The sequence below is a fragment of the Mirounga leonina genome, unplaced genomic scaffold (genome assembly GCF_011800145.1).
Source record: "Mirounga leonina isolate KUSES-001 unplaced genomic scaffold, KU_Mleo_1.0 Mir_125, whole genome shotgun sequence".
Classification (NCBI taxonomy): Eukaryota; Metazoa; Chordata; class Mammalia; order Carnivora; family Phocidae; genus Mirounga; species Mirounga leonina.
The window spans coordinates 47700486-47714380 of NW_023270305.1; positions in this window are offsets into that span (position 1 = coordinate 47700486).

Genomic DNA, 13895 nt, shown 5'->3' on the forward strand with positions numbered 1-13895 from the left:
GAACTCCTTAAGCCTTAAGTTCTAAAACACAGCCTGGTACATAGATGATGCTTGGTAAATTTACCTTTTTGGAATATGTAAACAAATGATTGGACAAGAAGGACAAAGACTTCAAATAGTTCTACATTCCGAAGCTGAGCTCCATCCCCCTATAGTGTTCACACAGTTCCCAGTTCTTCAAATTCACATCCAAATGGCCTTGGATGCTTGTTAAAGCACAGGGTCCAGGGCCCCGTGTGGACTATGCAGTCCGGTTCTTGGGGCCAATGTCAAGACTTGTTTAAGATGTGATATGACTTGGCTGCTAATCAGAATCACATGTAGGGCTTGCAACAACACATATTCTGGGGTCCCATCTCCAAAGATTCTGACCAACTGAGTGTGGGTTAGAGACCAGGAAGCCATATTTTTTAAGTCTCAGGTGATTCTTATGATTAATCAGCCAGGTTTGAGAACTACTGGTTTGTAGCTCTTCTGATCCAGAAACACAGGTCAAAACCACCTTAAAAAAAAAAAAAAAAAAAAAAAAAGAGTTCACATGACTAGTTCCCAGCCCCAGGGTGTCTGATTCAGAAGTTTCAGGATGAACTCCTGTGTATATGACTTTGCTATCCATTCCTGGTTGAGGAATTTTAAAATTTGATGAATACTGGTAATAAATGAAGGTTTGGTTTCTTTCCCTTCCTTCGAGATTAATCTTAGGTAAACCACTTGATTCTGGGCTTGGCTGCCCCTCGCCTTACTTCTCTTAAGGCTATCCTGGCAGGGCTGAAAGGCTCAATAGCTTCATTCTCCTTTCCTCCCATCTTAAGGGTTTTTGCTCTCCACTGTTTAGTTTCTGGGGCTTGTATCTAGGAACTGCTCAGTAATTGTTTTGAAGGAAACTGCCATTATTTGGTGATAGTGGGGAGAGAAATTGGCATTGCACCCCCCTCACCCACTTCTTCCACCAGGAGTTTTTCTTTTACCCTCATCAAGATTAAGTAGGCTCTTCCAATTTTCAACTACCATCCTCTTCAAAGCACTCAGAGGTGCCACAGCAGAGCAGGAAGAGAAGACTCGTGGTCTTGACAGTGGCAGGGGGGAGGGGCCTACGGGGCCAAAAAAAAAGCTGAGGCTTGCATGTGAACTTCAGGAAAGCTTATTCAAGACGAATCACAAACGTGTTCAGGTCTGCCCTCCTCTAACACAAGCCCGGGGTAGTCAGGTTCCCTCTGGGTGTCAAGGAATGGATGTAAAATATGGCAGAAGATGGCTCAGTTCCCTCCTTCTCTTTTGCTGGGACACTCCTGTGCCTCTGCCTTCTGGGCGCTTCCATGCAGCGGTATCAGCTCTTTGCCTGGCTCTGATGTCTAGACCACAGTGATGTTTTACCTCAGCAGAGTTATTTACCCTCAGTATATATAGCCCTGACGACTTCACAGCTAATGACTGTGTGTTTCTTTGGGAAAGGCGATCATTTTGAGAAGCCTGCCTGCCTGCTCTGAGAAGCGGAGGAAGATGCCTCCTCCTACAATTATAAGGAGTCTGACTATGGATCATTGTCCAGACTCAGGGGGTCAAAACTATGGAACCAGACCTAAGTCAGCTTCCCCCTTCAGTTAAATTAATCTTAAATAAGTGAAACCTACTCACCTGCACAGGTAGTTTTTAATCCTTTTATTCTCCCCTTGTCTGACCAGAACTGGGATCCTCGGGGACAAGCAGGTTGCTGGTTGTGAGCTTCTTCAAGCTAGCAGGTTTTGAGAGGTTTGCATGTCATGTAACAATTCATCAGCTGGGTCTTTTTAAAGGACTCGTAAGGTGCCAAAATACCACTGAAGCGAGTGGAAAAGTGTTCAGCTAGGGTCATTCACAAATGAGCTTTCTGTGTAGTTTTGTCTACAAGAGAGCCCTTGTTCAAAAGGCCTGAAAAAATAACTATTTGCAATGAAAGACGTTACTTTGCACTGATAGGGAGACTCAGTATACAGTCACATTAACTGGCTCCTTCCCCAGTAAGTCTCCCTCCTGGGAAGCTGTATTATTGGAAAATGGCAGTTATCAAGAGGACACTTTTGTCAATTTTAGTGGATTGGATTCTCAGCTTCAAATTAGCAGAGGGCTTTTTTTTTTTTTTCATTTAAATGTCCTTGCTTCTTGAAATACTAATAGCGGGAAAGGACAGTAAGTGATTACATATGGAAAATGAAATGCTCACCAATTTCAGCATGAAAGGTGGGGGGGGTCAAATAATTATGCTTGAGTAAGTGGTATCTAGCTTTTCACTTTGAGTTTCGGTTACATCTCTTTATACTTCAGAACTTTATTTCAGATCACATGCCTACCTTTACCAAACTGATATAGTCAGTATCGGTAAAGGAAATATTTTTTTAAGAGGGAAGTGCAAAGGTTTATTGTTAAAATAAGCAGTGTCTTTGTTTCTTTGATAAAACATAAATCATACGATAAAAGAGTATTCCTATGAAAAAACAAGTCAAATTTCCTTTTAGAGAACCTTCAGATTGGCTATTTTATTGGAAAATCACAGAGATTTTTTATCTTCGTTTATCTGCTTTTTGCCTGTCAGAAGGCATGGCTTTCTGTGCTGAAATCCTAAATGCATTTGCCTGGTCGATGACCTTGGAAACGTTATCAGCATTCTATACGTTTATGTAACTCGGAGTTGGGGTTGGGTATATACTTTTCCATGTGGAAACACTGACATTTCTGAGGAACTATTTTAATTTAAGGATGCCATATAATTTGGGATCTCAGTGTACAGACTCAGAGGACTAAATCTGCAATTGAAACTACAAATTCTGCTTTCAGAAATAACTTGTTCTTAAACAAACACAGTGGCAAACCCAAGTTTCTTTTAACATTTCTTCTTTCTATAAAACAACAAAGTGGCAGCATCTCCTGAATATATGTATCTGCCTGTCTCTAACCGTCTATCGACCACCTGATCCATCTGCCCTCCTGGACAAATGCCGATAGCCCCACAAGCGTGACCGACAGGATTAAATAACATCTCTCCAAGGACTGATCGAGAAACATAATAATGGCATGATATTCATATTTTTTCTTTACCTGTAACTTCATTGAAAATAAATACTGAACAGTGATACAAGTACTAGTAATTTGGGGGATTTAATATGGCGTTTTCCATCAATAAAGTGTTTTATCGCCATCAGATAGTTAACCTCCTAACACCATGGTGAACTAATTAGTTCAGTTGGGTTCATATCCTATATTGCTCAAAAGGAATTTTCCTATTATGTCTGTTGTACAGTTGGGAAAAGTACTGAAATATTGCTCGATGAATGAATGCACAAATGTAATACAAAGGCAGTACTTAACTCTATAGTCCCCATGTGACCCCTTTAATTGAATAGTATGTTAAATTGCAAAGTGTATTCTGTTTGCAGAAAGCCTTACTTTGAAGGCTTAATATTTCTCTCTCAGCATTTAATTAGCTGTGTGACGTCTGCTGAATCCCTTGAAACTTCTATCCTCAGTTTCCCCATCTGTAAAATGGTGATACTAATATATCTTTACCTACATTGTTGGTGCCATAAAGAGACCAAATAAAAATATAGGGGAAGGCACTTTATCATTGGATCCTAATAATTATTATAAAAATCTCGCTGAAAGGGGAGAGTGCTTATTCTTTCCCCATAATTGCTTTAGCACGCTTTGGCACAGTGTTTTCTAATCTTCAGCTCTTCACAAATCGCTTTCACGATTATTGCCATATCTTTGCCTCCCTGTGCTATTATTTGCATAATTTTTTAAAAAGCTTCTTTAAATATAAATACATGTATTTTAAAAGGGAGTTTTATATCATTATCATAAATGGGGCTGCAATACTACTTCTATGAATAGAAGGTAATAGTAAAAATAAACAGAATAAAAACCAAGTAATAGATGTTGTTCTAGATAACACTGAGTTTTATGTGCACTGTGTTTTGAGAAGCACTGACTCAGGTGGTGGTGATGGCACTTGTTGACGCTTTGATCACAGAAGGGGGGGATTGGGTGGGGCAGGAAACTGGCCCTGAACCTCAGGCTTGGTCTTGCCTGCCTTAGTCTTCCCAGCCCAGATTGTCTGGCCCGGAGGGTGACAAATTGGAAGCCTCGAGGTTGTGACACTAGGGGAGCTGGAAGGGAGAGGTCGATGGCCAATTAGGCTCTTCTCTTTCCTTATACATGAGGGATATTTTTGTGGCGTCTGCTCAATTGGAATGTGTGACTAACTGCCAAAGAGGGTCACAGGAGGAAAATAAGAAATGCCGTTAATGCTTAGCCAATAAATAGAGCATTTTACTGGATCTGTGTCTGTGAGGAGAACTGCACTCTGTTTTGGAAAACAGGGGCAGATCTGCTCTTCTCTGTGTTGTAAAAAGTAAAGGATTTGCCTACTTCCAAAGTGCTGCTTTTAAAATAGAGAGAACACAGATACATCTGTAAGGTTCCAGCCACTGTGCATCTGGTTTTATGCGGAGTCAACGTAAGATGTATACTTTCCACTGAGGTTTTCATTTAGAACATGATGGGGGGAAAGTAAAGCCTTTCTTCCTTGTCCTCCTCTGCCTGCCATTTAGTTAGAGTATGCACAGAAAATAGAAATTTATTAGTCCAATTGAACATGCTTAAAAAAGGAAATCTGCCATAAAATCACATAAACATTTGTTTTATATATATATATATATATATATATATATATATATATACACATATATATATACACACACACACACACACATACACACACATATTATACACATATAAGCTTTTGCACCATTACCTACTTTCAAAGGGTTTGGAAAATTCCAAAGTTACTTGAATCTCAGATCTAGACAGCACAATTCTTTCAGCATTAAAAATGCTTTCATATGTTATTTTATTGTGTTTCTCCAGTTCCATGGAGGTAGAGCAAAAAAGATGCTATAATTCTTGCTAAAAATAGATACCATGGTTCCACTCTAAGAACAGATAAAACTAAGGTCCAGAGAGGTAACATCATATTTCCCAAAGTTAGTGTGGATTAGAACATGAGGTCTCATTCATCAGAAGTTAAACTTTGATTTCAAAATTATCCTTCCCTGCATAGGGCGGTCCACCCTTCTGTTGATAATCATAGACCCTTTGAGCTCTTGATCTCTGCTATCTCTCTTGTGACTTCAATAGCTTATAGTTCATCCAAGCTAGGATTTTAATCTATTTATATACCCACATCATTTTGCATTCATTGAAGAGACTTCCTAGAAATAATTCTAATGATAAGAAAGAGTTCAGTATCAATGCTAACAATGTCAGCATGACAAACTTCGAGGTATGTCATGTTTTGCAATTTGCCATCCTAGAGCTCATGTGATATTTCTCCCAAATGCATACAGACTTCTGCAGATCATGCAGGCTCATCAGGGGAAGTAATAGTCAGGAGTCTAAATATAGTTCTAGGGGCACCTGGGTGGCTCAGTTGTTAAGCGTCTGCCTTCAGCTCAGGTCATGATCCCAGCTCCTGGGATGGCGCCCTGCATCGGGCTCCCTGCTCCGCGGGAGGCCTGCTTCTCCCTCTCCCACTCCCCCTGCTTGTGTTCCCTCTCTTGCTGTGTCTCTCTCTGTCAGATAAATAAAATCTTTAAAGAAAAATGTAGTTCTAACAATAAATGGGATCCTCCTGCAAGGGATCTGTATATGTAAAAGACCACTGATTCTTTTCAATTTTCTTAACTCTTGAAAATATAGCTCACTCAAATAATTGTATTCATGGGTAGTTTGATGCAGCTATATGTTACAAAAGTCTTGAATTTCCAGCACTTTTATTACTTTCTTCAAGCCATTTTTAAAGGAAAATAATAATATGCTTAAAGTTCTGTTTCGTTGTGCGTAGACTACAAACCCATGAGCATCCATTATTAGTACACATTAAAAATTCATTGATGAAAGTTTGAAATTCCTTAAAATCATTTGAAATGCCAACAGGCAATTCTCCATTTCATTGCCATCGATTATAAGAATTCTAAAAATTATTTCCTTGACATCTCCCTGCCTAAAATTACATCCATCGGACTCAAGAAGCACAGATTAATTATTCTTGTTTTCAGGGCTGGAGCTGCAAATGCTTTGAAAAGAAATTGGCCCAATGTACTAGGCACATTACTAATTCAGAAGTGGAATAAAAATCAGTCTCCACATTATGAAAACAAATCCATAAGCACAGGGAACATCAATTTCAGGCTTTCTTTGCTAGTTATATTTAGCTCCTTTTCTTTCTTGCTGTTATCACAAGCAAGCATATCGTGGCTTGACTGAAATCTATTTTGCTCTCCTAACGAACTTATACAGCATCTCTCCATAAGACATTATTTCTCTTGTATTCAGACACGTCTCTGAGGCCACATAAAACCATAAGACAATGGAAATGATATACTTTGTAAGGTCTGACTGTTGTTATTCATGACTGAATTGAGAAATATACTAGAGCTAGAATCACATATAACAATTCACGAAGAAATATTTAGATAAAAGTGAACAAAACAAAAATTATTATAAAAATTACAAAGCCTTACTAGAAATATAGTCTCAATCTTAATAAAAACTGCAAATGCAATTAAGGCAATGAGGAAGCTAAAGGTGAAGAGCACTAGCTGTATTTTAAGAACACAGACTTTTACGGAATTGCTCTTCTTTAGTCAAAAAGCTTGAAATGATTCCCAGTTTATCATCCAAATTTTGTAAGACTATAATTGATTTCATTGTTTAAATTCAGCTTTATTGCTTCACAAAAATCCTCACAAATGATCTTGTATAATCATTTCCTTCTAAGGTAATACGCTAATTAATTTCAATTAAATATATGTAAAAGAAGATATATTTTGAAAAATGCATCTCCCCTGCCATTTGTTAATATATTGAAAAAGTGTAAACCTTGAAACATTTAGTATAGAAAATACTCATTTTTGGTAATTTCTCAAGGGGGCAATTTATTAAATGAAAGGCTTTTAACATTAGCTAAAAGCAGCCCTGTAAATCATGGGTGTCATCAAACTGCTTCATCACTTCATTAATTTAAAAGATTATTATATGCGTAACTGACATAATTTTGAACAATGTTACATGGTTAATTTATTAATGTAGAAAAGCAGAAATGACACGCTAACTTGATTTATTTTTGTAATTGTATAATTTTAGAACTTTTGCCTATGACTTTCACTAACGGAAGAAATGATTCAGTGTTTCACTGCTAATTTTATCGAGGCTTCTTCCCTGCTAATGCTTTGCCAGTAGTAATGTCTTCTGGTCACTTAATTTTAAAATACATTTCTAAAAGTGCAAGACAAAGCCATTAAAAAAAAAATTACCTCTTCTTCTTCAAGTCCAGTGGCCTAGGATGTATACCTTTCCACAAGGATAATTATGAGATTCTAATTTTTAAAAGTGGGTTTTGAGATTTTTGGGAAATGTCATATTATTAAAGCAGTATTGTTTTAATTATGTACATTTATAAATTACTTCTACTTTATATTTGATAATAAACTTTTTTCTGAACATCTATGTGTTTATGAAAATCACCTCAGAGATTTGCATTGTAATGATCTGCTTAAATGATTTTTGAATGATTCCTGGTCTCTTGTTACTGGAGTTGGTAAACCTTCTTGGGTGTTTTGTGAAAGGCTAAGGAAGTAAGAGAAGTTCCCAGGTTAAACTTTATCTACATCTATTTTTGATCATGCCAGAGAAAAAGAACTCCCCCACCCCGTCTGATTACAAATCTGAGGCAAGTAATGTATATATACCATCTCTTTCTTTTCTTTTTGTTGTTATTAAATAACAACTGATAATTTATATAAAATTGACTGTATTATTGTTTGCAATAATAGAAATATTTTGCAATGTGAACCTGTAAAACATTTGATTGTATTCTTTTCGTTAAGTCACAATGCAGCAAAGAAGAGTCTTCTGCCTTGCGTTAAATTTCTAGTCTTTTTAAAAAGCTACAAAATAGAGATCAGGTCAGAGGTCATAAAACCTGTATTTCAACTATAGAGCACTGAATTTCCCAAGTGAAACACACCCATCAACTTAATTCATAGACATAATCAAATTAGTGACCACAGGGAATGCTCCACATCTCTTATTGCTGTAAGTGCATACAAAAAACAGGGGGAAAAAAGCTGTGAAAATGGTAGGCACAATTTGTATATTCTGTTTATCTAGGTACATATAATAAATTCTACCTTAAAGCCTTTTATTTGGCAAATTTCTAAAATTAGAGTGAAATCCCATTTCTCTGTTATGAAATCTCAATCTGTTACTAGATGTTCAAAAAGGATTATATACAATATAGTTTTAGGTAGAAATTTCCAAGGGCATATGATTGAAAATAAAAGTCCTAGATAGTATTTAAAGCAGTCTAATTTAGCTACTTACCCTGGCGTTTTGTCTATTGATGCCGAAGCTGAAGTGTACTTTACAGAATCTTTCTTACATTGAAATTGCTAATTATCCAAAGAGCAGCCTCCGCGGATGGTAATAATTTATTCAGCGATTCATTGTGAGCATCACAGTCGGCACAGGGCTGGTATCTTCTACTGTGAAGGTTCTCAAGCTCTCAAGCTATTTCTCAAAGAAATATCTGTTAACAAGTTTGCATGGCCAGAGACAGTCTTCTACTAACCCAGAAAGATTTCCTGAATTGATTTTTCTGATTAATTTTGATGCTTCTCAGTAGGTACAAAAGCAAAAGAACTTTCTAAAATATTCCAACTGAACATTTTGAAAAAAAATCCTTCAACATTGGAATGTCTAAATTTACTAATTTTTTTTTTTTAAGTAATCTCTACGCCCAATGTGGGGCTTGAACTCACAACCCTGAGGTCAAGAGTCACATGTTCTACTGACTGAGGCAGCCAGGTGCCCCACTGATTCATTTTTTTAAACAAATGGAGCAAGAAAGAAGGAAATGAATGCTTTTAAAATATATTAGAGATAGGAAAAGTTAGATAAGTTGTTTCCAAACATTTGGTCCTCATTGAGGTCCGGTGGTCCTCAATAGGCTATGTGTTGCCTAATTAAATTGAAAGAAGGGCTACCTTTAGTCTCACGATACTCAGTATTGATCAATATGATCCTCACTCTCTCCCTCCCTATTCCTCCTGGACCCCTTCCTTCCTACTCCTTGCTATATACTAGGGAAGAGATCCCACATGAATAATCACAACTTGACTTAGAAAATTCCTACCCACTCCAATAGTTTAATGAAAGAACAGGAAATAGGCACTGAAATTGGGAGGCCAGGGTAACAAAAGGTAACAGGGAATGGCAATGGGAGATGTACTGCTGTGTTAAGATTTACTGAACTCATCAGCATAATATTGCTCTAAGGAAAACGCTCTAAACCACATGGTGTCTGCTGTGAGGAGTTAAGATCTAAATTAGACCGATGAGACAAGCTGGACAGAAAGTCACCATAAGAAAGCATATGTCCACAGAGTGAAATATTTGAGGTCTATGCAGTCTTAAGATTCAACAAACGTAAGAGTGGAATTTGGCTCCTAGGGGATAAAAACAAACGTCTTCACGCTCCTTACATGAATGTTCTTCAGTACAGAGTCATAGAAAATATCTTTTGGTTTCAACAAATCTGCATCTCCATTCTACTTCTAAGATGAGTTGGAGAAAATAAAAATTCTGTATTAATATTCAGGACCAAGAACGTATGTCCTCACAATGCCTCCGAGAAAACATGAACCTTGAGCCCTGAACCGAGGTGCTCGTTCTTTGTGAAAAGAGTGTAGCAGTTAAAACAACTGAGTTGCATGTCTTTGCTCAGGAAAGATTGGCAATTACGCCAAATTATGTCTAATAGTTTTAGAATGTGGAAAAGTGTTTATTAATGCCTGAAGGGAGGTCCTAAATCTCCTTTTCCAGTTTTGACTTTAACTCCAGTTTTGACTTTAACTGTCATTTTAAAAGATGAAAGAGCTGGCTTCATTAAGCAAAGGAGACTTGAATTTCATTTTTTTAATTTAAAACACACATGCACCACACCTATCTCTATTTGACAAGACTAGTTATCTTTCTAAGTTCTCTACCTCATTTGCTCATGACGTTTTATTGGATGTTAAACACGAACGTCATTCTCTAGTTGAAACCAGTTGTTCCTTTTCTGTCTTTGTTAGCTTGGACTATTGGCTACTGCATTGTTTTTCATTCTTCTTGGGCTTATAATTGATATTAAATATTTATGAATTTCATTATTCATTTTAAATTTTGAATTCCTTTTCATGAACAGTACTCATAAACTCTGGAAGGGGAGAGAGAAACATAAATACATAAATCACCAAACTAAAAAAAATAGAATTCCTGGCTTTCTTGTTTGTAGTTTTTCGAATTTGCAAGTGTTTACTGGATATGCTACGGCAGGGTTGTGTGTGGGTCCTAGGAAGCAGTTTAGCAGAAGAGCCCTGCCCAGTCTGGAATAGAAGACAAATGTAAAGTCAAATAGTAAGGGAAGATTTAAGTAACTGACAAAAGCCAGAGAGGAGATGTCCCCAGACAGTTCCTTGTCAGTTTAACTGAGCAAACATGTGCAGCCCTGGTTTAGAGGCGGTGAGTTTATATTAGGCTGAGGTGATCAGGAACGTTTTAGAGCAGAACTACAGGTGGATATTGAAGCATCGGTATGATTTGCTGGGAGAAGAGAAGAGGAAAGCCAAAGTGTTAAGGAAATAAAGATCTTTATGCATTGTGCTAACTTTAGTACCACGAAGGGCTCTGGCACATTCATTTAATAACAGTCAGAGCTCTCCATTGCTCCTTGAAAAACCCCTGATGGCGTGCCCCCCTGGTTTGATCTGCTCCACCACTGAGTGAAAAAGGATACTGGAAAGTTGCACTGGGTGCTCTCTGCAACTTCCGGTGGGCAAAATGTGCTTGTCTTCTGAACATGGCAGTGCAGGGAGACTTTGCCCATGTCTGTGGTGCGTGTGCACAGTTCTGTCCAGGCTTGGTTGAGGGAAGTCGTGTTAAGTCTCAGGAGCTTTGGGTTGTGTAGGAAATGTCCTCTACCATCTGTCTTGTTGGCTGTCGTGGTGTGTTTGATGGGAAGGTGCAGAAACTTAGCCAGCGTCCCCGAGCTCCCCTCAGCATGGGCATGGGTGTCACAGTCCACCAAAGTTTCACACGAATGCCAGGGGCAGGGAGTGACCAAGTTCTTCCCCATCTGCATTGGAGACTCTAAACAACAGCAACAAGTGATTTGGCAGGAAACTAAATTACAGGAGAAAAACATGCTTGTGAGAAATGGAAACGCTCCTGAAGCATATAGAGTAAAAAGGACAAGTCCCTGCTATTATATCCTCCAATATTACTTCCTTCCTCAGAGGCAGCCATTATTGAAAATTTAGTGTTTACTTAAAGTCAAATAAAAGACAAATGGAATCATGATACATTTTTAAAAATTTAACACTGTAACTTAGCTTTCCACATGAATACATGTAGATCTATTGCATTCTTTAATTGGTTGCATAATTTTCCATAGTTTGACTGAATGGCAATTTATTTAATGACCTTCCTACTGATGGGTGTTTAGGTTGTACCCAGTTTCCACAGTAATGAACAATACTACAATGAACATCTTGTAATATATTTTTGCTCACCCATTCAATGGGTGTTTAGTTGTATGTTTAGTTGCTAAAAGTGCTGTCACAGTGCATAGACTTAAATATTACATCTTCCATGTTTAATGTCATACAGCATTAAAATTTTAATAAATATTGCTAAATTGACTCAAAAAGATGGCATCAATTTATGTTCTCACAAAAAAATTATGGGAGGACCCATTTTCTCACATTCTTGAGAACAGTAGGTGTGACCACTTTTTTTTTTTTAATTTTAGCACTCTGATGGGAGAAAACATATTTTTAGTTTAGACTATAATTTCCTTAGATTATGTATAATTTCACAAGGTAACCGGTAATTTATATTTCCTCTTCTGTGAATTGTCAATTTGTGTTCTTTATAAAATGCTATTCTACTAGGTTCTTTCCTTTATTGTCTTTAAATCTTTATTCCCTTCAATTTATTTTATATGCCCTTTCAAGACAACTTTGATCTCAGGGAGTCTGATTATTTGAATAAGAAGCCAGTTTCCAATGCTGGCTTTTCGTTGGCATCTTCTTGGATGCACAGAGAAAGCACTGGCCCTGGGGATCAGGAACCCCAGGTTTTGCTCCTATGACTGTTTTCAACTAATGGTGTGACCTGGGGCATGCCACATCATCCTCTTTTTTTCCCCTCCAGTTTTATTGAGGTATAATTGACAAATAAAATTTATATATTTAAAGTATACAACCTGATGACTTGATAGATGTATACATTGTAAAATATTTACCACAATCACGTTAATTAGCACATTCATCACTTCACTTAGTTACCTTTTTGTGTGTGTTGAGAGTGTTTATGATCTACAATCTTAGCAAATTTCAAGTGTACAATACAATATTATTAACTATAGTCACTATGCTGTACATTAGAGTCTCAGCACTTACGCATTTTATAACTGAAAGTTTGTACCCTTTGACCAGTATTTGCCCATTGCCCACATCCTCCAGCCCCTGGCAACCATCATTCTACTTTCTGTTTTTATGAGTTTGACCTTTTCTTGTTTGTTTAGATTCCACACAAGTGATACCATACAATATTTGTTTTTCTCTGCCTGGCTTATTTCACTTAGCCTAATACCCTCTAGGTTCATCCCTATTGTGGCAAATGGCAGAATTGCCTTCTTCTTGATGGCTGAATAATATTCCATTGTATATACATAACACATTTTCTTTATCCATTCATCTATCAACAAACAACTTTGTTTCCATATCTTGGCTATTGTGAATAACACTGTAATGAACATGGGAATGCAGTTATCTCTTTGAGATACTGGTTTTATTTCCTTTGGATATATACCCAGAAGTGGGATTGCTGGGTCATATGGTAGTTCTATTTTTAATTTCTTGAGAAACATTCATGCTGTTTTCCATAATGGCTATACCAATTCATATTACCACCAGCAGTGTACAAGGGTTCCCCTCTTCCACATTCTCACTAATATATAATCTTCTTACGTTATAGTTTTCCTATTAATAAATTAAAAGGGGGTAAAACTAGGTAATCTATGATGTTCTGTATATGAGTAAGTCCCATATTCATAGTCTGTCAATTCTTCATTCATTTATTCTACAAATGTTCATTGGATGCTGAGTATTTTGAAGCACCATGCTAGGAGCTGGGAATTCAGTAGAAAATTGATGTGACCCCAACTTCATGGAGTTTGCAGTTTCTAGCCAGCAGAGAGGCCATTCTTAATCACATAGGTACAAAACAAAATCACATAGGTAAATCTGTATGTGCCATGAAAGGCCTCGGAAGGAAGGCAATAGGATTCTATGAAAGCTTATAACAAAGACATGGCTTAAGATGAGGGGACAGTGAAGATCTCGGAATGTCTCCATGAGGAAGTAATATTGCAGATAAAATTGAAGGAGAAGTAGTAGTTGCCTGTTGGAGGGGGTGGGGAGGCAGAGTGGTCCAGCAGAGAACAGCATGTGCAAAAAGCCCTGAGGGCAAAGGAGTGTGTTGACCAGTAGTCCCCAAAGCAGGCTGCGTGAAATGGTCCAATGAGGTACGTATAGGAAGGAAGTACAAGACCCTATCAGTATTTTTAATAAAAGTAAGAAATATGCTTTGATAATATTTAATAGATGGACTGACACACGTGGCCTCATTCATTCATTCCCAGTTTCATGGGGTAACTGAGTACTCTAAGAATGGAAATTTCCCAAACCTGTGGGTCATACACAATATCCTAACTCGTTCACTAAGCACATAGTGACATACTGTAGTTTATACCT